The 23,107-nt window shown below is 35.5% G+C and overlaps 16 non-coding genes across 16 annotated transcripts; all 16 read left to right on the top strand.

The window, feature by feature from the left end:
- The first annotated feature begins 58 nt into the window (after window positions 1–58).
- Window positions 59–131, top strand: Trnak-uuu (transfer RNA lysine (anticodon UUU)). Its single transcript has one exon. It is a non-coding gene; the product is annotated as a tRNA-Lys (tRNA).
- Window positions 132–497: 366 nt separating this feature from the next.
- On the top strand, window positions 498–570 carry Trnak-uuu (transfer RNA lysine (anticodon UUU)). The gene has a single exon. It is a non-coding gene; the product is annotated as a tRNA-Lys (tRNA).
- A 1,019-nt stretch (window positions 571–1,589) lies between these two features.
- On the top strand, window positions 1,590–1,662 carry Trnak-uuu (transfer RNA lysine (anticodon UUU)). The gene has a single exon. It is a non-coding gene; the product is annotated as a tRNA-Lys (tRNA).
- Window positions 1,663–2,028: 366 nt separating this feature from the next.
- Window positions 2,029–2,101, top strand: Trnak-uuu (transfer RNA lysine (anticodon UUU)). The gene has a single exon. It is a non-coding gene; the product is annotated as a tRNA-Lys (tRNA).
- Window positions 2,102–3,120: 1,019 nt separating this feature from the next.
- Trnak-uuu (transfer RNA lysine (anticodon UUU)) lies at window positions 3,121–3,193 on the top strand. Its single transcript has one exon. It is a non-coding gene; the product is annotated as a tRNA-Lys (tRNA).
- Window positions 3,194–3,559: 366 nt separating this feature from the next.
- Window positions 3,560–3,632, top strand: Trnak-uuu (transfer RNA lysine (anticodon UUU)). Its single transcript has one exon. It is a non-coding gene; the product is annotated as a tRNA-Lys (tRNA).
- A 1,019-nt stretch (window positions 3,633–4,651) lies between these two features.
- On the top strand, window positions 4,652–4,724 carry Trnak-uuu (transfer RNA lysine (anticodon UUU)). The gene has a single exon. It is a non-coding gene; the product is annotated as a tRNA-Lys (tRNA).
- Window positions 4,725–5,090: 366 nt separating this feature from the next.
- On the top strand, window positions 5,091–5,163 carry Trnak-uuu (transfer RNA lysine (anticodon UUU)). The gene has a single exon. It is a non-coding gene; the product is annotated as a tRNA-Lys (tRNA).
- Window positions 5,164–6,182: 1,019 nt separating this feature from the next.
- On the top strand, window positions 6,183–6,255 carry Trnak-uuu (transfer RNA lysine (anticodon UUU)). Its single transcript has one exon. It is a non-coding gene; the product is annotated as a tRNA-Lys (tRNA).
- Window positions 6,256–6,621: 366 nt separating this feature from the next.
- Trnak-uuu (transfer RNA lysine (anticodon UUU)) lies at window positions 6,622–6,694 on the top strand. Its single transcript has one exon. It is a non-coding gene; the product is annotated as a tRNA-Lys (tRNA).
- A 1,019-nt stretch (window positions 6,695–7,713) lies between these two features.
- On the top strand, window positions 7,714–7,786 carry Trnak-uuu (transfer RNA lysine (anticodon UUU)). Its single transcript has one exon. It is a non-coding gene; the product is annotated as a tRNA-Lys (tRNA).
- Window positions 7,787–8,152: 366 nt separating this feature from the next.
- Trnak-uuu (transfer RNA lysine (anticodon UUU)) lies at window positions 8,153–8,225 on the top strand. The gene has a single exon. It is a non-coding gene; the product is annotated as a tRNA-Lys (tRNA).
- Window positions 8,226–9,244: 1,019 nt separating this feature from the next.
- On the top strand, window positions 9,245–9,317 carry Trnak-uuu (transfer RNA lysine (anticodon UUU)). The gene has a single exon. It is a non-coding gene; the product is annotated as a tRNA-Lys (tRNA).
- Window positions 9,318–19,463: 10,146 nt separating this feature from the next.
- Trnak-uuu (transfer RNA lysine (anticodon UUU)) lies at window positions 19,464–19,536 on the top strand. The gene has a single exon. It is a non-coding gene; the product is annotated as a tRNA-Lys (tRNA).
- Window positions 19,537–20,559: 1,023 nt separating this feature from the next.
- Trnak-uuu (transfer RNA lysine (anticodon UUU)) lies at window positions 20,560–20,632 on the top strand. Its single transcript has one exon. It is a non-coding gene; the product is annotated as a tRNA-Lys (tRNA).
- Window positions 20,633–22,078: 1,446 nt separating this feature from the next.
- On the top strand, window positions 22,079–22,151 carry Trnak-uuu (transfer RNA lysine (anticodon UUU)). Its single transcript has one exon. It is a non-coding gene; the product is annotated as a tRNA-Lys (tRNA).
- The last annotated feature ends 956 nt before the right edge of the window (window positions 22,152–23,107 follow it).

Here is a 23,107-nt window from a genome sequence, read left to right as displayed (position 1 = left end):
ATTATTTATATGCTAAATGAAAGGTATAAACTATATTGTTTTCCAGTCAATATCGTCAGCCTGCGTAGCTCAGTCGGTAGAGCATCAGACTTTTAATCTGAGGGTCTAGGGTTCGAGTCCCTACGTGGGCGATTGTAATTTTTGCTCCTTTGAGGTGGATTGATCATTTCTGCTCTAGACATCATTTGTTTATACATGTTATATGTGTGGTTCCTATACCTAAGTTTGAACGACTCTAAAATGTCGTCTGATTGCAATTTTAGTAGCAGCTGACGATGGACACAGCTGCATGGTATTTATATAGAAAAGCATCGATCATAAGTTTTGATTTTCTTTTAATTTCGATGCAAACGGGTCAAATAAAACAATAGAATCGTCTTAGGTAGACTTGTAAAATAAATCTGGTCTTTTATAACAACTATTATGTGGTATAACAAAAAGTTTTGAGAGAAACTGTTAATTATAAATGTGCAAAATTTGAGAGAGTTCTCTATGTAGCCTGCGTAGCTCAGTCGGTAGAGCATCAGACTTTTAATCTGAGGGTCTAGGGTTCGAGTCCCTACGTGGGCGGCTGTATTTTTTGCAAACTTTATTGTTTTAGTACTCTGTGTTCTTGTTATGGATAGATTCGAAAACAAGTTTTATTTGCAAAACATGAAAAACGTCAAAGAAAACGACAGCATGATCTCCGCCGCCTCTTTCCGTGACGAAATTTTGGTTAATCATGTTAATATAATATGTGGACTGATATATCATCAATATGAGGATTGATTTTCGAACGTTCGAATAGGTATGCATGATTCGTTATCTGGTTTGTTTAAACTTTTGTTGATTAATGAGTAGCACATATATCTTATAGTTGCATAAATGAGTATTTTGAGGATTCAAACGTTTACACATTGAGCATGTTGAGGGATTTCACCAACTTTAATGACATACGTATGAAATTTTTCATACTGAATTAGTTGATTTTTCTGGATAGAGTTTTTCAATCAACTTTATTTTGACTTTATTATCGTTTGTCATCATTTTCTGACAGTCACCTCAAAAAAGATTTTCGTCAATGAGAAAAAATTATTAGCAGAGCGTGGTTTCGATCCACGGACCTCTGGGTTATGGGCCCAGCACGCTTCCACTGCGCCACTCTGCTCATGAGATACAGTTATGACTTTTAACTATATAGAGTGCAACCAATCACAAGCATTGCATCAGAAAACGATATCCCCGCTAAAAACCAAAATCTTCAAGACTTTTTTTTTCACGAATGTTAAGTACTTGATCTGCAAATTTTAACCAAGAGAAGTTTGATTTAGTGTTCTTTGTTTCCGGCTAGGCAAACTTACGTACGTTTCCCAGAATAATAATAGCAATTAAGGGATTTCCTTGTGTACATATAGTGAAAACTTAGTATAAGTGATAAGAAGTCTATAGCATAAAGCAAGTGGAGAGCAGAACAGTTCTAATTAAGTTGCTCTGTCTTAAAATTTCTATATAAATTTGGATTGACTCTGTTAACGAAGTTGTACCGTACATTATTTATATGCTAAATGAAAGGTATAAACTATATTGTTTTCCAGTCAATATCGTCAGCCTGCGTAGCTCAGTCGGTAGAGCATCAGACTTTTAATCTGAGGGTCTAGGGTTCGAGTCCCTACGTGGGCGATTGTAATTTTTGCTCCTTTGAGGTGGATTGATCATTTCTGCTCTAGACATCATTTGTTTATACATGTTATATGTGTGGTTCCTATACCTAAGTTTGAACGACTCTAAAATGTCGTCTGATTGCAATTTTAGTAGCAGCTGACGATGGACACAGCTGCATGGTATTTATATAGAAAAGCATCGATCATAAGTTTTGATTTTCTTTTAATTTCGATGCAAACGGGTCAAATAAAACAATAGAATCGTCTTAGGTAGACTTGTAAAATAAATCTGGTCTTTTATAACAACTATTATGTGGTATAACAAAAAGTTTTGAGAGAAACTGTTAATTATAAATGTGCAAAATTTGAGAGAGTTCTCTATGTAGCCTGCGTAGCTCAGTCGGTAGAGCATCAGACTTTTAATCTGAGGGTCTAGGGTTCGAGTCCCTACGTGGGCGGCTGTATTTTTTGCAAACTTTATTGTTTTAGTACTCTGTGTTCTTGTTATGGATAGATTCGAAAACAAGTTTTATTTGCAAAACATGAAAAACGTCAAAGAAAACGACAGCATGATCTCCGCCGCCTCTTTCCGTGACGAAATTTTGGTTAATCATGTTAATATAATATGTGGACTGATATATCATCAATATGAGGATTGATTTTCGAACGTTCGAATAGGTATGCATGATTCGTTATCTGGTTTGTTTAAACTTTTGTTGATTAATGAGTAGCACATATATCTTATAGTTGCATAAATGAGTATTTTGAGGATTCAAACGTTTACACATTGAGCATGTTGAGGGATTTCACCAACTTTAATGACATACGTATGAAATTTTTCATACTGAATTAGTTGATTTTTCTGGATAGAGTTTTTCAATCAACTTTATTTTGACTTTATTATCGTTTGTCATCATTTTCTGACAGTCACCTCAAAAAAGATTTTCGTCAATGAGAAAAAATTATTAGCAGAGCGTGGTTTCGATCCACGGACCTCTGGGTTATGGGCCCAGCACGCTTCCACTGCGCCACTCTGCTCATGAGATACAGTTATGACTTTTAACTATATAGAGTGCAACCAATCACAAGCATTGCATCAGAAAACGATATCCCCGCTAAAAACCAAAATCTTCAAGACTTTTTTTTTCACGAATGTTAAGTACTTGATCTGCAAATTTTAACCAAGAGAAGTTTGATTTAGTGTTCTTTGTTTCCGGCTAGGCAAACTTACGTACGTTTCCCAGAATAATAATAGCAATTAAGGGATTTCCTTGTGTACATATAGTGAAAACTTAGTATAAGTGATAAGAAGTCTATAGCATAAAGCAAGTGGAGAGCAGAACAGTTCTAATTAAGTTGCTCTGTCTTAAAATTTCTATATAAATTTGGATTGACTCTGTTAACGAAGTTGTACCGTACATTATTTATATGCTAAATGAAAGGTATAAACTATATTGTTTTCCAGTCAATATCGTCAGCCTGCGTAGCTCAGTCGGTAGAGCATCAGACTTTTAATCTGAGGGTCTAGGGTTCGAGTCCCTACGTGGGCGATTGTAATTTTTGCTCCTTTGAGGTGGATTGATCATTTCTGCTCTAGACATCATTTGTTTATACATGTTATATGTGTGGTTCCTATACCTAAGTTTGAACGACTCTAAAATGTCGTCTGATTGCAATTTTAGTAGCAGCTGACGATGGACACAGCTGCATGGTATTTATATAGAAAAGCATCGATCATAAGTTTTGATTTTCTTTTAATTTCGATGCAAACGGGTCAAATAAAACAATAGAATCGTCTTAGGTAGACTTGTAAAATAAATCTGGTCTTTTATAACAACTATTATGTGGTATAACAAAAAGTTTTGAGAGAAACTGTTAATTATAAATGTGCAAAATTTGAGAGAGTTCTCTATGTAGCCTGCGTAGCTCAGTCGGTAGAGCATCAGACTTTTAATCTGAGGGTCTAGGGTTCGAGTCCCTACGTGGGCGGCTGTATTTTTTGCAAACTTTATTGTTTTAGTACTCTGTGTTCTTGTTATGGATAGATTCGAAAACAAGTTTTATTTGCAAAACATGAAAAACGTCAAAGAAAACGACAGCATGATCTCCGCCGCCTCTTTCCGTGACGAAATTTTGGTTAATCATGTTAATATAATATGTGGACTGATATATCATCAATATGAGGATTGATTTTCGAACGTTCGAATAGGTATGCATGATTCGTTATCTGGTTTGTTTAAACTTTTGTTGATTAATGAGTAGCACATATATCTTATAGTTGCATAAATGAGTATTTTGAGGATTCAAACGTTTACACATTGAGCATGTTGAGGGATTTCACCAACTTTAATGACATACGTATGAAATTTTTCATACTGAATTAGTTGATTTTTCTGGATAGAGTTTTTCAATCAACTTTATTTTGACTTTATTATCGTTTGTCATCATTTTCTGACAGTCACCTCAAAAAAGATTTTCGTCAATGAGAAAAAATTATTAGCAGAGCGTGGTTTCGATCCACGGACCTCTGGGTTATGGGCCCAGCACGCTTCCACTGCGCCACTCTGCTCATGAAATACAGTTATGACTTTTAACTATATAGAGTGCAACCAATCACAAGCATTGCATCAGAAAACGATATCCCCGCTAAAAACCAAAATCTTCAAGACTTTTTTTTTCACGAATGTTAAGTACTTGATCTGCAAATTTTAACCAAGAGAAGTTTGATTTAGTGTTCTTTGTTTCCGGCTAGGCAAACTTACGTACGTTTCCCAGAATAATAATAGCAATTAAGGGATTTCCTTGTGTACATATAGTGAAAACTTAGTATAAGTGATAAGAAGTCTATAGCATAAAGCAAGTGGAGAGCAGAACAGTTCTAATTAAGTTGCTCTGTCTTAAAATTTCTATATAAATTTGGATTGACTCTGTTAACGAAGTTGTACCGTACATTATTTATATGCTAAATGAAAGGTATAAACTATATTGTTTTCCAGTCAATATCGTCAGCCTGCGTAGCTCAGTCGGTAGAGCATCAGACTTTTAATCTGAGGGTCTAGGGTTCGAGTCCCTACGTGGGCGATTGTAATTTTTGCTCCTTTGAGGTGGATTGATCATTTCTGCTCTAGACATCATTTGTTTATACATGTTATATGTGTGGTTCCTATACCTAAGTTTGAACGACTCTAAAATGTCGTCTGATTGCAATTTTAGTAGCAGCTGACGATGGACACAGCTGCATGGTATTTATATAGAAAAGCATCGATCATAAGTTTTGATTTTCTTTTAATTTCGATGCAAACGGGTCAAATAAAACAATAGAATCGTCTTAGGTAGACTTGTAAAATAAATCTGGTCTTTTATAACAACTATTATGTGGTATAACAAAAAGTTTTGAGAGAAACTGTTAATTATAAATGTGCAAAATTTGAGAGAGTTCTCTATGTAGCCTGCGTAGCTCAGTCGGTAGAGCATCAGACTTTTAATCTGAGGGTCTAGGGTTCGAGTCCCTACGTGGGCGGCTGTATTTTTTGCAAACTTTATTGTTTTAGTACTCTGTGTTCTTGTTATGGATAGATTCGAAAACAAGTTTTATTTGCAAAACATGAAAAACGTCAAAGAAAACGACAGCATGATCTCCGCCGCCTCTTTCCGTGACGAAATTTTGGTTAATCATGTTAATATAATATGTGGACTGATATATCATCAATATGAGGATTGATTTTCGAACGTTCGAATAGGTATGCATGATTCGTTATCTGGTTTGTTTAAACTTTTGTTGATTAATGAGTAGCACATATATCTTATAGTTGCATAAATGAGTATTTTGAGGATTCAAACGTTTACACATTGAGCATGTTGAGGGATTTCACCAACTTTAATGACATACGTATGAAATTTTTCATACTGAATTAGTTGATTTTTCTGGATAGAGTTTTTCAATCAACTTTATTTTGACTTTATTATCGTTTGTCATCATTTTCTGACAGTCACCTCAAAAAAGATTTTCGTCAATGAGAAAAAATTATTAGCAGAGCGTGGTTTCGATCCACGGACCTCTGGGTTATGGGCCCAGCACGCTTCCACTGCGCCACTCTGCTCATGAGATACAGTTATGACTTTTAACTATATAGAGTGCAACCAATCACAAGCATTGCATCAGAAAACGATATCCCCGCTAAAAACCAAAATCTTCAAGACTTTTTTTTTCACGAATGTTAAGTACTTGATCTGCAAATTTTAACCAAGAGAAGTTTGATTTAGTGTTCTTTGTTTCCGGCTAGGCAAACTTACGTACGTTTCCCAGAATAATAATAGCAATTAAGGGATTTCCTTGTGTACATATAGTGAAAACTTAGTATAAGTGATAAGAAGTCTATAGCATAAAGCAAGTGGAGAGCAGAACAGTTCTAATTAAGTTGCTCTGTCTTAAAATTTCTATATAAATTTGGATTGACTCTGTTAACGAAGTTGTACCGTACATTATTTATATGCTAAATGAAAGGTATAAACTATATTGTTTTCCAGTCAATATCGTTAGCCTGCGTAGCTCAGTCGGTAGAGCATCAGACTTTTAATCTGAGGGTCTAGGGTTCGAGTCCCTACGTGGGCGATTGTAATTTTTGCTCCTTTGAGGTGGATTGATCATTTCTGCTCTAGACATCATTTGTTTATACATGTTATATGTGTGGTTCCTATACCTAAGTTTGAACGACTCTAAAATGTCGTCTGATTGCAATTTTAGTAGCAGCTGACGATGGACACAGCTGCATGGTATTTATATAGAAAAGCATCGATCATAAGTTTTGATTTTCTTTTAATTTCGATGCAAACGGGTCAAATAAAACAATAGAATCGTCTTAGGTAGACTTGTAAAACAAATCTGGTCTTTTATAACAACTATTATGTGGTATAACAAAAAGTTTTGAGAGAAACTGTTAATTATAAATGTGCAAAATTTGAGAGAGTTCTCTATGTAGCCTGCGTAGCTCAGTCGGTAGAGCATCAGACTTTTAATCTGAGGGTCTAGGGTTCGAGTCCCTACGTGGGCGGCTGTATTTTTTGCAAACTTTATTGTTTTAGTACTCTGTGTTCTTGTTATGGATAGATTCGAAAACAAGTTTTATTTGCAAAACATGAAAAACGTCAAAGAAAACGACAGCATGATCTCCGCCGCCTCTTTCCGTGACGAAATTTTGGTTAATCATGTTAATATAATATGTGGACTGATATATCATCAATATGAGGATTGATTTTCGAACGTTCGAATAGGTATGCATGATTCGTTATCTGGTTTGTTTAAACTTTTGTTGATTAATGAGTAGCACATATATCTTATAGTTGCATAAATGAGTATTTTGAGGATTCAAACGTTTACACATTGAGCATGTTGAGGGATTTCACCAACTTTAATGACATACGTATGAAATTTTTCATACTGAATTAGTTGATTTTTCTGGATAGAGTTTTTCAATCAACTTTATTTTGACTTTATTATCGTTTGTCATCATTTTCTGACAGTCACCTCAAAAAAGATTTTCGTCAATGAGAAAAAATTATTAGCAGAGCGTGGTTTCGATCCACGGACCTCTGGGTTATGGGCCCAGCACGCTTCCACTGCGCCACTCTGCTCATGAGATACAGTTATGACTTTTAACTATATAGAGTGCAACCAATCACAAGCATTGCATCAGAAAACGATATCCCCGCTAAAAACCAAAATCTTCAAGACTTTTTTTTTCACGAATGTTAAGTACTTGATCTGCAAATTTTAACCAAGAGAAGTTTGATTTAGTGTTCTTTGTTTCCGGCTAGGCAAACTTACGTACGTTTCCCAGAATAATAATAGCAATTAAGGGATTTCCTTGTGTACATATAGTGAAAACTTAGTATAAGTGATAAGAAGTCTATAGCATAAAGCAAGTGGAGAGCAGAACAGTTCTAATTAAGTTGCTCTGTCTTAAAATTTCTATATAAATTTGGATTGACTCTGTTAACGAAGTTGTACCGTACATTATTTATATGCTAAATGAAAGGTATAAACTATATTGTTTTCCAGTCAATATCGTCAGCCTGCGTAGCTCAGTCGGTAGAGCATCAGACTTTTAATCTGAGGGTCTAGGGTTCGAGTCCCTACGTGGGCGATTGTAATTTTTGCTCCTTTGAGGTGGATTGATCATTTCTGCTCTAGACATCATTTGTTTATACATGTTATATGTGTGGTTCCTATACCTAAGTTTGAACGACTCTAAAATGTCGTCTGATTGCAATTTTAGTAGCAGCTGACGATGGACACAGCTGCATGGTATTTATATAGAAAAGCATCGATCATAAGTTTTGATTTTCTTTTAATTTCGATGCAAACGGGTCAAATAAAACAATAGAATCGTCTTAGGTAGACTTGTAAAATAAATCTGGTCTTTTATAACAACTATTATGTGGTATAACAAAAAGTTTTGAGAGAAACTGTTAATTATAAATGTGCAAAATTTGAGAGAGTTCTCTATGTAGCCTGCGTAGCTCAGTCGGTAGAGCATCAGACTTTTAATCTGAGGGTCTAGGGTTCGAGTCCCTACGTGGGCGGCTGTATTTTTTGCAAACTTTATTGTTTTAGTACTCTGTGTTCTTGTTATGGATAGATTCGAAAACAAGTTTTATTTGCAAAACATGAAAAACGTCAAAGAAAACGACAGCATGATCTCCGCCGCCTCTTTCCGTGACGAAATTTTGGTTAATCATGTTAATATAATATGTGGACTGATATATCATCAATATGAGGATTGATTTTCGAACGTTCGAATAGGTATGCATGATTCGTTATCTGGTTTGTTTAAACTTTTGTTGATTAATGAGTAGCACATATATCTTATAGTTGCATAAATGAGTATTTTGAGGATTCAAACGTTTACACATTGAGCATGTTGAGGGATTTCACCAACTTTAATGACATACGTATGAAATTTTTCATACTGAATTAGTTGATTTTTCTGGATAGAGTTTTTCAATCAACTTTATTTTGACTTTATTATCGTTTGTCATCATTTTCTGACAGTCACCTCAAAAAAGATTTTCGTCAATGAGAAAAAATTATTAGCAGAGCGTGGTTTCGATCCACGGACCTCTGGGTTATGGGCCCAGCACGCTTCCACTGCGCCACTCTGCTCATGAGATACAGTTATGACTTTTAACTATATAGAGTGCAACCAATCACAAGCATTGCATCAGAAAACGATATCCCCGCTAAAAACCAAAATCTTCAAGACTTTTTTTTTCACGAATGTTAAGTACTTGATCTGCAAATTTTAACCAAGAGAAGTTTGATTTAGTGTTCTTTGTTTCCGGCTAGGCAAACTTACGTACGTTTCCCAGAATAATAATAGCAATTAAGGGATTTCCTTGTGTACATATAGTGAAAACTTAGTATAAGTGATAAGAAGTCTATAGCATAAAGCAAGTGGAGAGCAGAACAGTTCTAATTAAGTTGCTCTGTCTTAAAATTTCTATATAAATTTGGATTGACTCTGTTAACGAAGTTGTACCGTACATTATTTATATGCTAAATGAAAGGTATAAACTATATTGTTTTCCAGTCAATATCGTCAGCCTGCGTAGCTCAGTCGGTAGAGCATCAGACTTTTAATCTGAGGGTCTAGGGTTCGAGTCCCTACGTGGGCGATTGTAATTTTTGCTCCTTTGAGGTGGATTGATCATTTCTGCTCTAGACATCATTTGTTTATACATGTTATATGTGTGGTTCCTATACCTAAGTTTGAACGACTGATACGGTGCTTTTTGTCCGCAATTCGCTTTTTGTCCGCTTTTGCTTTTTGTCCGATAATTTTGCTTTTTGTCCGAAACTTTTGCTTTTTGTCCGTTGCTTTTTGTCCGTTTTGCCTTTTGTCCGATTATTTTGCTTTTTGTCCGAAACTTTTGCTTTTTGTCCGTTGCTTTTTGTCCGTTTTGCCTTTTGTCCGATTATTTTGCTTTTTGTCCGAAACTTTTGCTTTTTGTCCGTTGCATTTTGTCCGTTTTGCTTTTTGTCCGATAATTTTGCTTTATGTCCGATATAAAATGTGTATATTTTTGCCTGGTTTCATTTTGAACTTCAAAATACCATGTCCTTTTAGGAGTTAAATACAGACCATACTCACATTATAAATGATTTGTACATGAAATTTCATGTCTTTTACAATATATCGCATTACCTCTAAAATGGCTCGAAGCACTAATATCCTAGACCCGTAGGTGTTGGTCAACAGAGGGCAAGGGGAATACTCTTGTATATCCCTAAGTCTAAAAAACAACTATTGAAAGCTGGCTAAACTAAGACATACTCTAGGTAGGCCATTATACCAGAAGAAGAGGTAGTCAAACCCTTATAAATGGCTTATAGCACTTATGTCCTGGATCTACACGAGTTTATCAGCAACGAATTAAAAGGGGCATGAGTTTCGCCGGTATATCACGAAGTAAAAATAAACCTCATTATTGCCAGCTCTTCAAACTAAGAGATTCTCCACGTTGGCCATTATACCAGAGGTATAGGTAGCAGTGCCTCTTAAATGGTCCATGGGCCATGGCACTTATGTCCTCGACCCGTACGAGTTGGTCAGAAGAGGGTAAGGGGAATACTCTAGTAAATCACACAGTTTACCAAAAATAGTGACGGCTGCCCAAACTAAGACATTTTAGGTGCGCCCTTATACTAGATGTTGGAGTAGTCATTCTCTTAAAAATGGCTCATAGCACTTATGCTGTAGACCCGAACGAGTTTGTCAACAATGAGTTAAAAGGGGGATGAATTAGCCCGGTATATAACGAAGTTGAAATAAACTGTTGCCCGCTGGCTAAACTAAGAAATTATCCACGCGGGCCATAATATGAGAGGTAGAGGAAGGGATTGCCTCTATAAAATGACCATGAGCACGTATGACCTAGACCCGTACGAGTTAGTCAGCAAAGTGTAAGGTTGGTACCCTAGTATATAATAAAGTCGAACTAAACTATTGCTGTATGGCTAAGAGATTCTCCGCGTGGGCCATGATACCAGAGGTAGAGGTTGTCATTGCCTCTAAAATGGCCTAAATCACTTATTCCCTAGAGAAGTACGCGGTATCATCAAAGGGTTTAAAAGGGAGTTGGAACCTCTGTTTACAAAGAAGTCGAAATAAATTATTGCCGGCTTGCTTAAGTACGAGATTCTCCAAGTTGGCCATTAATCCTAGGTTAAATGTGTGCATTGCCTTTTAAATGGCTGATAAAACTAACGCCCTAGACCTGTACGAGTTTGTCAGCAAAAGGTTAAAGGGGGGATGCGATGCCTCTTTTTACAACGAAAATATAAATTAAGCCGACTGGCCTAACTAAGAGATTCTATACGCGGGGTATTATATCAGAGGATGAGGTAGGCATTACCTCTAACATAGCCATAACACGTATGTCCCAGACCCGTGTAAGTTAATCAGCAAAGGGTAAAGGGGGGGGGGGGTACCTAAGTATATCACAAAGTCGAAATAAACTATTGCTGGCTGGCTAAACGAAGAGATTCTCCACATGGGCCATGATACCAGAGGTAGAAGTGGCCATAGCCTCAAAAATGGCCACTTATGCCGTAGACCCGTACCAGTGCTTCAGCAAAGTGTTAAAAGGGGGAGGTGGTATCTATGTTTACAACGAAGTCGAAATGAATTATTGCCGGCTGGCCAAACAAAGAAATTCTCCACATAGTCCATTATAACAAAGGTAGTGGTGGACATTGCATCTAAAATGGCCCATACTTCTTATTCCATTGATCTGTACGAGTTTGTCAGCAAAGGGTAAGGAGGGTACCCTGGTATATAACAAAGTCGAAATAAACTATTGCCGGATGGCCAAAAATAAAAGATGATCCACGTTTATCATGATACCAGAGGTAGAGGTGCCTTGCCTTTAAAATGGTTTATAGCACTTATGCCAGCAAAAGGAAAGGAGGGTATTCTAGTATATCGCAAAGTCGTTATGAAATATTGCCGGCTGTTCAAACTACGAGATTCACCACATGGGCCATGCTACCAGAGGTATAGGTGGTCATTGCCTTTAAAATAGCCTATAGCACTTATATGGCATATACCCGTACGAGTTTGTCAGTAAAGAGCTAAAATGAGGAGGTGGTACCTCTGTTCACATTAAAGTCAAAATAACTGTAGCCGGTAGGCCAAACTCCGGGATTCTCTACGTGGATCATTATACCAGAGGTAGAGGTTTATTTCGACTTCGTTGTAAACAAAGGTAACACCTTTTATTTTTAACCCCTTGCAAGCAAAATCGTACAGGTCTTTGGAATTAGTGTTATATGCCATTATAAGTGCAATTACCATATCTATCTCTGATAAAATGGCCTACGTGGAGAACCTCTTAGTTTGGCCAGCCGGCAATACTTTATTTCGACTTTGTTGTAAACAGAGGTACCATCTCCCCCTTTTGATTCATTATTGTCAAACTCGTACGGGTCTAGGGCATAAGTGCTATAAGAAATTTGTATGGCAATGCCCTCCTCTATCTCTGGTAAAATGGCCTACGTGGAGAATCTTTTAGTTTGGCCAGCCGGCAATTATTAAAGTGTATTTCGACTTCGTTGCAAACAGAGGTACCACCTTACCCTTTTAATTCATTGTTGTCAAACTCGTATGGGTCTTGGGCCTAAGTGATCTGTGCCTTTTTTAAGGCAATGCCTACTTTTACCTCTGGCATCATACCCCACGTGGAGAATCTCTTGGCCAGCCGGCAATTGTTTATTTCCACTTTTTTATATACCAAGGTACTTCCCTAACCCTTTGCTGACTTACTCGCTGGCTTATCCCTCAATATTGTAAGTAAGTAAGTTCAATAAATATAAGACTATATGCCAGGTCTTTCTGACAACCAATTACAAACAAATTGGGGTTTATCTAATGAGGCTTTTCCCAGGATGCAATTGCTCGTAGACTGTATACAGTTGACCAAATAATCCACAAATTCCGCAAAAGGATCTTTTAATTATAGGCCATGTCCATTTAGACATTAAGCAACAAAAGCCCAGCATGACCGATGCATTTGTCTTTAACATCTCCGATATTGATTCCGCGTGGCCTTCCAATTGACATGAGTGTCCATTGGTGTTCATTGTTAAACCTTTGGAGCTATATCAGTTTGTGTGGAAATTAAGAGCACGATGACCTTCCCTTGGTGATAACAACATGACCAACAACCATATCGTGTGTTACCAAAAGCCGTCAGCGATAGTCACACCGACAATTTGCTACCTTCGTGGACAAAAGCCTGGCTTTTCGCTGGATCCTAATTAACATCTAGTGTTGTCACTACCATTTGCTGTAGAGATTTAGTTGCACAACATAACAGAAACATTCTTTGTAAATACTCTATGTTGATATTTTGGCATTTGGATGGTTCATATACCAATTGTAGCCGAAAAATGATAATGAAACATTTCTGTTTAATATCGATCTATTGTTGGAATTGTAAATTTTCATATTCAATTTTTGTTTGTTTAAAGATGACCATTTTAAATAAAGATTTTAATTTTTTAAAAAGCAAGTGTTAGACTTGTGCTTTTATTGCCACTCAGTTCATATAACCTGTCATTTTAGTCGAGCCTGTAACTTTTGTTGCAGAAAGCTCGACATATGAATAGTGATCCGGCGGCGGCGGCGGCGGCGGCGTAAGTTAACTTCTGAAAAGCTTAATATTTTAGAAGGTGGAAGAATTGGATGCTTCATACTCTGTATATAGATGCCTAATGTTACGAAGTTTCTGTCAGTCACATGTCCAATGTCCTTGACCTCATTTTCATGGTTCAGTGATCACTTGAAAAAAAAGTTCAGAGTTTTTGTAATGTTGAATTCTCTCTTATTATAAGTAATAGGATAACTATATTTGGTATGTGCGTACCTTGCAAGGTACTCATGCCCGTCAGACAGTTTTCACTTGACCTCGACTTCATTTCGTGGATCAGTGAACAAAGGTGAGAATAAGTTTTGGTGGTCAAGTCCACATCTCAGATACTATAAGCAACAGGGCTAGTATATTCGGTGTATGGAAGGACTGTAAGGTGTACATGTCCAACTGGCAGGTGTCATCTGACCTTGACCTCATTTTCACGGTTCAGTGGTTATAGTTAAATTTTTCTGTCTTGGTCTGTTTTTCTCATACTTTATGCAATGAGTCTACAATATTTGTTGTATGGAATGATTGTAAGGTGTACATGTCTAGCGGGAAGATATCATCTGACCTTGACCTCATTTTCATGGTTCAGTGGTCAAAATTCAGTTTTTGAGTTTTGGTCTTTTTATCTAATATTATATGCCAAAGGTCACTATATTTGGTGCATGAAAATATCTTATGATCTATATATAAGTCTCCCAGGTTTTATTTGACCATGACCTCAATTTCACGGTTCATTGCACAGTGTTAAGTTTTTGTGTTTTAGTCTGTTTTTCTTAAACTATAAGTAATAGGTCAAGTATATTTGTTGTATCGAAGAATTGTTAGCTGTTCATGTCTGCCTGGTATGGTTCGTCTGACCTTTACCTCATTTTCATAATTCATTTGGTCTTTGTTTAGCTATCTTGGTTAATGTTAAGTTTATGTGGCAGTTGTAATAAATCTTTATACTTAGGGCTATCAACATAATATTAATGATGAGTAAAGTAGGCGAGACATTTCAGTGTGTGCACTCTTGTTTAAATGTGCTTATTTATCCGAGTCCTGGACTGCATTCCAGTGGCTTTCATTCGTTTACTTTTGTGTAAATTTTATACAGATCAGTATTTTTTCAAATGTTTTACCAATATTTTAGCTGCATGTAACATCTTGAACACTCAGAACAGCAAAACAAAATTTAGATTTCAGAAATAAATAGCCTTTAGTCATCGACGAATAGCCGATGATTTCAAGAGTTGTTTCCGTTAAAGGATGATTCCTTTTTTTTGTGCAATACTTGCTCTTTCGGAGGCTCGAGGGTAATTTCAGCAAAAAATTTTATCATTTTTGTTTTCATTACAAATTTTATTTATTACACTATTAGTTATAACTTTATGAATTGGCTCAAAAATCAACCCAAAAAATCGAATGATTTTGGCCTCAGATTTATTTTTCAAATGTTTATATCACTGTAAAAGCTCCAAATTGTCTCCCTTTAGTGCAATAATGACATTTTGTTTTGGCATTAGAATTAAATGTCTTTTTCAACTCATCGGTGACCTATAGATATTTTTCAAATATGCTTTACGTAAACTAAACAGTTGTAAAATTAAATCGATTTCTGTAATTTAGTTCTTTTTTTATTTCGATATATATATCTCTCTATTTCTCCTATTAGTTCAACTTAAAAAAAAGTACCTTAACAAAAATGGTTGCTTCTTTCGAGGGCAGATTGTGAGCTTAAGTGAACGATAACCCCATGTTTTTATTTGATTTTTCTATTTAGTATATGATAAAAGTTCATCTATAGAAAAACAAGCAAAATCCTACATGTATATTTAAAAAAATAATGGATTAATACCCTCCAGTCCCCTTAACGACAAAAAAAAATAAATAGAACATTACGTTTAAGTATCACCTACAGTATTTTACAACCTCCATTGGTGATACATTATATGTATTTCTGCTGTTGTTTTATATAAGTTATTGTCCTGAATAAACATCTTTATGCGTTTTTGCGTTTTTGCGTTTCAGTTTTTATTGTGAAATTTCTTCAATCAGCCAAGACAAACTTTAAATTTCGCCTTAACGATGTTTTCGCGAGAAATCAATGTATTATTATCGAATTACTACATTTAATCATTGTCTAGTGCCCTAAAATGAGATTTTCCGAGACGCTGGGTTTGAAATGGGATACCCTATTTAATTTAAACAATTTTTGCAATCTTTTCAAAAAGATGCAGATGGGAATTTTCGTTCCTTATGAAAGTGTTCGCAAGGAGTTAAATTATAAACTCTTTATAGGATTATCAAAAAGCAACTATTAAGGACCCCCTTGGAATAAAGATCTTCCAAGACAACGTGTTCGAGAGTTTGAGTTTAATACATGACTTTTTAAAACTTAATGGACGGAGCAGGATTATCTTACTCTTCCAGTTAACCATACATCATCACAGTTGCATTGGTTCTTGTTGCTCAGATTTTAAATTTCAATGATTTCGTCCGAGACCACAATTGTCATCCCTTGATTTTCGTTATATTAGTCCCTAGTGATAACAGTGGGTTACTTGCCAATAATTGTTATACCCCTTCCAAATTTATTTCTCCTTGTTTAATGCCTCACATTGTAAGTAGGGGGGGGGGGGGGTGAAATTACACTGTAAAAAAATTTGGGTCCAGAATTTTACAGGAAAGTAGTGATTTGGTCCAGCTGAAAAAGGTTAAAAATTAGCACTTCGGAAGCTGTCAAAAGATTTCAAGACACCCTAAACACAAAATTGTCCATATTTTGAGTTAGACGCGATAAAGTTTTCTATAATTTTGATATAATTTGTCCCAAAATTAGTACAACACACTGTAAAAGTTTCATTGAGAAAGCGCAGGTGGGATTTTTTTTAATTTTCATTTATGTTCTAAAAGAAATGCACTACGAATTAATTGTGTTCTCGGACCATTTGTTTTGTGGACTGTTGTGTATCTTGTTGTTTTTCATTCAGCTGCGGCTTTGTTGGTTTGTTTCAACCCTTTTTAGTGTGATTATTCTTTGGTACACTTTGCCTCTCTCTTATATATGATATCGATTTTATATGGATACAATATTGAATTAAAATAGATATAATAATTAGATGAGTGAAAAAAAGAAAATGAAGTAATAATTGTACGTGTGCTTATAAAAAAGAAGATGTGGTATTATTGCAAATGAGACAACTATCCACAAAAGACCAAAATGACACAGACATTAACAGCATTAGGTCACCGTACGGCCTTCAACAATGAGGAAAGCCCATACAGCATAGTCAGCTATAAAAGGCCCCGATAAGACAATGTAAAACAATTCAAACGAGAAAACTAACGGCCTTATTTATGTCAAAAAAATAAATGAAAAAACAAATATGTAAGTGTGAGCCAAGGCTCCGTGTTGAAGGCCGTACTTTAACCTATAATGGTTTACTTTTTAAATTGTTATTTGTATGGAGAGTTGTCTCATTGGCACTCACACCACATCTTCCTATATCTATGTAACACATAAACAAACGACAACCACTGAATATACAGGCTCCTGACTTGGTACAGGCACATACATAAATAATGTGGCGAGGTTAAAGTCTTTTACACTAGAAATATTTTAGATCTTGTTATATAGACTAATTCTTATTCATTCTGGTCGTAAGTTAGTCTGTCATCCTCAAACGTGTGAGCAATGGTGTACGTACACCAATTTGTAGAATACATGGGATATTCAAAGACTTAAACGAACGTTAAGTCTCAGAGGCATGACTTTTTATTAGTTGTTAGTGGCTTTGAAATAGCTGTCAGATAACTGTGAGTACTCTCAGATCTGTTCATTGTGACTTTTTGTGTCGGGATGTATAAGTACCCGGCCACGTTCACTTGTATTTGTGTCTATCTGATGAGTTAAGCCTTTTTCAACTGATTTTTATAGTTCGTTCTTATGTTGTACTGTTATACCACTGTCCCAGGTTAGGGGGAGGGTTGGGATCCCGCTAATATGTTTAACTCCGGCACATTATTTAAATCTGTGCCTGTCCCAAGTCAGGAGCCTGTAATTCAGTGGTTGTCGTTTGTTTATGTGTTACATATTTGTTTTTCGTTCATTTTTTTACTTAAATAAGGCCGTTAGTTTTCTCGTTTGAATTGTTTTACATTGTCTTATCGGGGCCTTTATAGCTGACTATGCGGTATGGGCTTTGCTCATTGTTGAAGGTCGTACGGTGACCTATAGTTGTTAATGTTTGTGTCATTTTGGTCTTTTGTGGATAGTTGTCTCATTGGTAATCATACCACATCTTCTTTTTTATATGCTCGAAACTTTAGAATAGTTTAGAAATTTATCAAATCAAATAATCCTTGAGTGATGGTTTCGTTATTGAAATTCTAAATTGATGTTTAACCGCGCAAAATATTATATATGATAATCATACGAATAAGTCAGGAACGGAGTTTCAATCTGTAATTCAATAGTTGTTGTTTGTTTCTGTATTTGTTTGTCGTATAGTGTTTTGTAAATCAATGGTTTTCTCGTTTGAATAGTTTTATCATTATGTTAAATGGTGTCGGCGTTTGCTACATGTGGAAGTGCACACATTTACGACATGTTATTGCTTAAACGCACAGTTTCTTCTTCCCGCTAATAATATATAGTCACCATTTGCACTTATATGCGAATGGCCGATTGACAGTCGCTCCAAAATATTTTGCAACATTTCAGTTAAAAAAAAACTTTTTTAAGTCTGGTAATATTTTCGTCATATTTCCAACAACTTTATTTTTCTTAAACATTACAAATATTACAAATATAACAAACAAACAAACTTCATTTTTGGAACACTATCACAAAGTTTACGTAATACATGTGTAGCTATTTATTTAGATAAACTGTATTAATCCATACATTTCGGAATTATTTAGCAACTATATCCAAATGACGAGGAAGTTCGAGGTTATTCAAGTAATAAGATTAAGGAAACTTTGGTTAACACAACAGCATTTTCAACAAAGTAGTTTATTTTTGTTTGACAAACTCGAAAAGAGGGGGAAAAGTAATAAAATGGTTACTTAAGCATTTACTTAATTTCTATCACGAAATAAATGCGTTTAATATTTTAAATACAGATACAATATAGTGCATTCGTAAATGTAAAACACTTTTTAATAGAAAATTTAAAAGAGATACATCAACAGTGTTTATTTTAGAATTGCTCAAGTCTGTAGGGCTTATTCCCGATTGTCCCACTTTTTTTTAAATTAAGAGCTCATATTGTCCCACACGAAAAGTTCTGACTGGTCCACATTATTTTATGAGGCGAAATGTTCTTATCCCTTGTTAGATTGTCTCTATGGTTTTGTTTCAGATATATAAGCCAAAATCTACATTTTATGCGATGCTCTTCTTTTAGACATTGCGGCCATCTTAATTATTGGGCGGGGTCATCGGATACTTTTTTGAAACTAAATACCCTAAGGATGATTTTGGCCATGTTTGCTTTAATTTTGCCAGTAGTTTCAGAAGAGAAGATTTTTGTAAAAATTAATGACGACGACGAATAATGAGAAAATGAGAAAAGCTCACTTAGTCCTATGGTCCAGGTGAGCTAAAAAGCAAAACGGACAAAAAGCAACGGACAAAAAGCAAAAGTGTCGGACAAAAAGCAAAATTATCGGACAAAAAGCAAAACGGACAAAAAGCAACGGACAAAAAGCAAAAGTATCGGACAAAAAGCAAAATTATCGGACAAAAAGCAAAACGGACAAAAAGCAACGGACAAAAAGCAAAAATATCGGACAAAAAGCAAAATAATCGGACAAAAAGCAAAAGCGGACAAAAAGCAAATCGCGGACAAAAAGCACCGTATCAAACGACTCTAAAATGTCGTCTGATTGCAATTTTAGTAGCAGCTGACGATGGACACAGCTGCATGGTATTTATATAGAAAAGCATCGATCATAAGTTTTGATTTTCTTTTAATTTCGATGCAAACGGGTCAAATAAAACAATAGAATCGTCTTAGGTAGACTTGTAAAATAAATCTGGTCTTTTATAACAACTATTATGTGGTATAACAAAAAGTTTTGAGAGAAACTGTTAATTATAAATGTGCAAAATTTGAGAGAGTTCTCTATGTAGCCTGCGTAGCTCAGTCGGTAGAGCATCAGACTTTTAATCTGAGGGTCTAGGGTTCGAGTCCCTACGTGGGCGGCTGTATTTTTTGCAAACTTTATTGTTTTAGTACTCTGTATTCTTGTTATGGATAGATTCGAAAACAAGTTTTATTTGCAAAACATGAAAAACGTCAAAGAAAACGACAGCATGATCTCCGCCGCCTCTTTCCGTGACGAAAGTTTGGTTAATCATGTTAATATAATATGTGGACTGATATATCATCAATATGAGGATTGATTTTCGAACGTTCGAATATGTATGCATGATTCGTTATCTGGTTTGTTTAAACTTTTGTTGATTAATGAGTAGCACATATATCTTATAGTTGCATAAATGAGTATTTTGAGGATTCAAACGTTTACACATTGAGCATGTTGAGGGATTTCACCAACTTTAATGACATACGTATGAAATTTTTCATACTGAATTAGTTGATTTTTCTGGATAGAGTTTTTCAATCAACTTTATTTTGACTTTATTATCGTTTGTCATCATTTTCTGACAGTCACCTCAAAAAAGATTTTCGTCAATGAGAAAAAATTATTAGCAGAGCGTGGTTTCGATCCACGGACCTCTGGGTTATGGGCCCAGCACGCTTCCACTGCGCCACTCTGCTCATGAGATACAGTTATGACTTTTAACTATATAGAGTGCAACCAATCACAAGCATTGCATCAGAAAACGATATCCCCGCTAAAAACCAAAATCTTCAAGACTTTTTTTTTCACGAATGTTAAGTACTTGATCTGCAAATTTTAACCAAGAGAAGTTTGATTTAGTGTTCTTTGTTTCCGGCCAGGCAAACTTACGTACGTTTCCCAGAATAATAATAGCAATTAAGGGATTTCCTTGGGTACATATAGTGAAAACTTAGTATAAGTGATAAGAAGTCTATAGCATAAAGCAAGTGGAGAGCAGAACAGTTCTAATTAAGTTGCTCTGTCTTAAAATTTCTATATAAATTTGGATTGACTCTGTTAACGAAGTTGTACCGTACATTATTTATATGCTAAATGAAAGGTATAATTAAACTATATTGTTTTCCAGTCAATATCGTCAGCCTGCGTAGCTCAGTCGGTAGAGCATCAGACTTTTAATCTGAGGGTCTAGGGTTCGAGTCCCTACGTGGGCGATTGTAATTTTTGCTCCTTTGAGGTGGATTGATCATTTCTGCTCTAGACATCATTTGTTTATACATGTTATATGTGTGGTTCCTATACCTAAGTTTGAACGACTCTAAAATGTCGTCTGATTGCAATTTTAGTAGCAGCTGACGATGGACACAGCTGCATGGTATTTATATAGAAAAGCATCGATCATAAGTTTTGATTTTCTTTTAATTTCGATGCAAACGGGTCAAATAAAACAATAGAATCGTCTTAGGTAGACTTGTAAAATAAATCTGGTCTTTTATAACAACTATTATGTGGTATAACAAAAAGTTTTGAGAGAAACTGTTAATTATAAATGTGCAAAATTTGAGAGAGTTCTCTATGTAGCCTGCGTAGCTCAGTCGGTAGAGCATCAGACTTTTAATCGAGTCCCTACGTGGGCGGCTGTATTTTTTGCAAACTTTATTGTTTTAGTACTCTGTGTTCTTGTTATGGACACATTCGAAAACAAGTTTTATTTGCAAAACATGAAAAACGTCAAAGAAAACGACAGCATGATCTCCGCCGCCTCTTTCCGTGACGAAAGTTTGGTTAATCATGTTAATATGATATGTGGACTGATATATCATCAATATGAGGATTGATTTTCGAACGTTCGAATAGGTATGCATGATTCGTTATCTGGTTTGTTTAAACTTTTGTTGATTAATGAGTAGCACATATATCTTATAGTTGCATAAATGAGTATTTTGAGGATTCAAACGTTTACACATTGAGCATGTTGAGGGATTTCACCAACTTTAATGACATACGTATGAAATTTTTCATACTGAATTAGTTGATTTTTCTGGATAGAGTTTTTCAATCAACTTTATTTTGACTTTATTATCGTTTGTCATCATTTTCTGACAGTCACCTCAAAAAAGATTTTCGTCAATGAGAAAAAATTATTAGCAGAGCGTGGTTTCGATCCACGGACCTCTGGGTTATGGGCCCAGCACGCTTCCACTGCGCCACTCTGCTCATGAGATACAGTTATGACTTTTAACTATATAGAGTGCAACCAATCACAAGCATTGCATCAGAAAACGATATCCCCGCTAAAAACCAAAATCTTCAAGACTTTTTTTTTCACGAATGTTAAGTACTTGATCTGCAAATTTTAACCAAGAGAAGTTTGATTTAGTGTTCTTTGTTTCCGGCCAGGCAAACTTACGTACGTTTCCCAGAATAATAATAGCAATTAAGGGATTTCCTTGGGTACATATAGTGAAAACTTAGTATAAGTGATAAGAAGTCTATAGCATAAAGCAAGTGGAGAGCAGAACAGTTCTAATTAAGTTGCTCTGTCTTAAAATTTCTATATAAATTTGGATTGACTCTGTTAACGAAGTTGTACCGTACATTATTTATATGCTAAATGAAAGGTATAATTAAACTATATTGTTTTCCAGTCAATATCGTCAGCCTGCGTAGCTCAGTCGGTAGAGCATCAGACTTTTAATCTGAGGGTCTAGGGTTCGAGTCCCTACGTGGGCGATTGTAATTTTTGCTCCTTTGAGGTGGATTGATCATTTCTGCTCTAGACATCATTTGTTTATACATGTTATATGTGTGGTTCCTATACCTAAGTTTGAACGACTCTAAAATGTCGTCTGCTTGCAATTTTAGTAGCAGCTGACGATGGACACAGCTGCATGGTATTTATATAGAAAAGCATCGATCATAAGTTTTGATTTTCTTTTAATTTCGATGCAAACGGGTCAAATAAAACAATAGAATCGTCTTAGGTAGACTTGTAAAATAAATCTGGTCTTTTATAACAACTATTATGTGGTATAACAAAAAGTTTTGAGAGAAACTGTTAATTATAAATGTGCAAAATTTGAGAGAGTTCTCTATGTAGCCTGCGTAGCTCAGTCGGTAGAGCATCAGACTTTTAATCGAGTCCCTACGTGGGCGGCTGTATTTTTTGCAAACTTTATTGTTTTAGTACTCTGTGTTCTTGTTATGGACAGATTCGAAAACAAGTTTTATTTGCAAAACATGAAAAACGTCAAAGAAAACGACAGCATGATCTCCGCCGCCTCTTTCCGTGACGAAAGTTTGGTTAATCATGTTAATATGATATGTGGACTGATATATCATCAATATGAGGATTGATTTTCGAACGTTCGAATAGGTATGCATGATTCGTTATCTGGTTTGTTTTAACTTTTGTTGATTAATGAGTAGCACATATATCTTATAGTTGCATAAATGAGTATTTTGAGGATTCAAACGTTTACACATTGAGCATGTTGAGGGATTTCACCAACTTTAATGACATACGTATGAAATTTTTCATACTGAATTAGTTGATTTTTCTGGATAGAGTTTTTCAATCAACTTTATTTTGACTTTATTATCGTTTGTCATCATTTTCTGACAGTCACCTCAAAAAAGATTTTCGTCAATGAGAAAAAATTATTAGCAGAGCGTGGTTTCGATCCACG

This window comes from Mytilus galloprovincialis, chromosome 10 (assembly GCF_965363235.1).
Source record: "Mytilus galloprovincialis chromosome 10, xbMytGall1.hap1.1, whole genome shotgun sequence".
NCBI classification, from domain to species: Eukaryota; Metazoa; Mollusca; class Bivalvia; order Mytilida; family Mytilidae; genus Mytilus; species Mytilus galloprovincialis.
The sequence above is the reverse complement of the archived record's forward strand: the minus strand, read 5'-3'. Positions and strand labels throughout refer to the sequence as shown.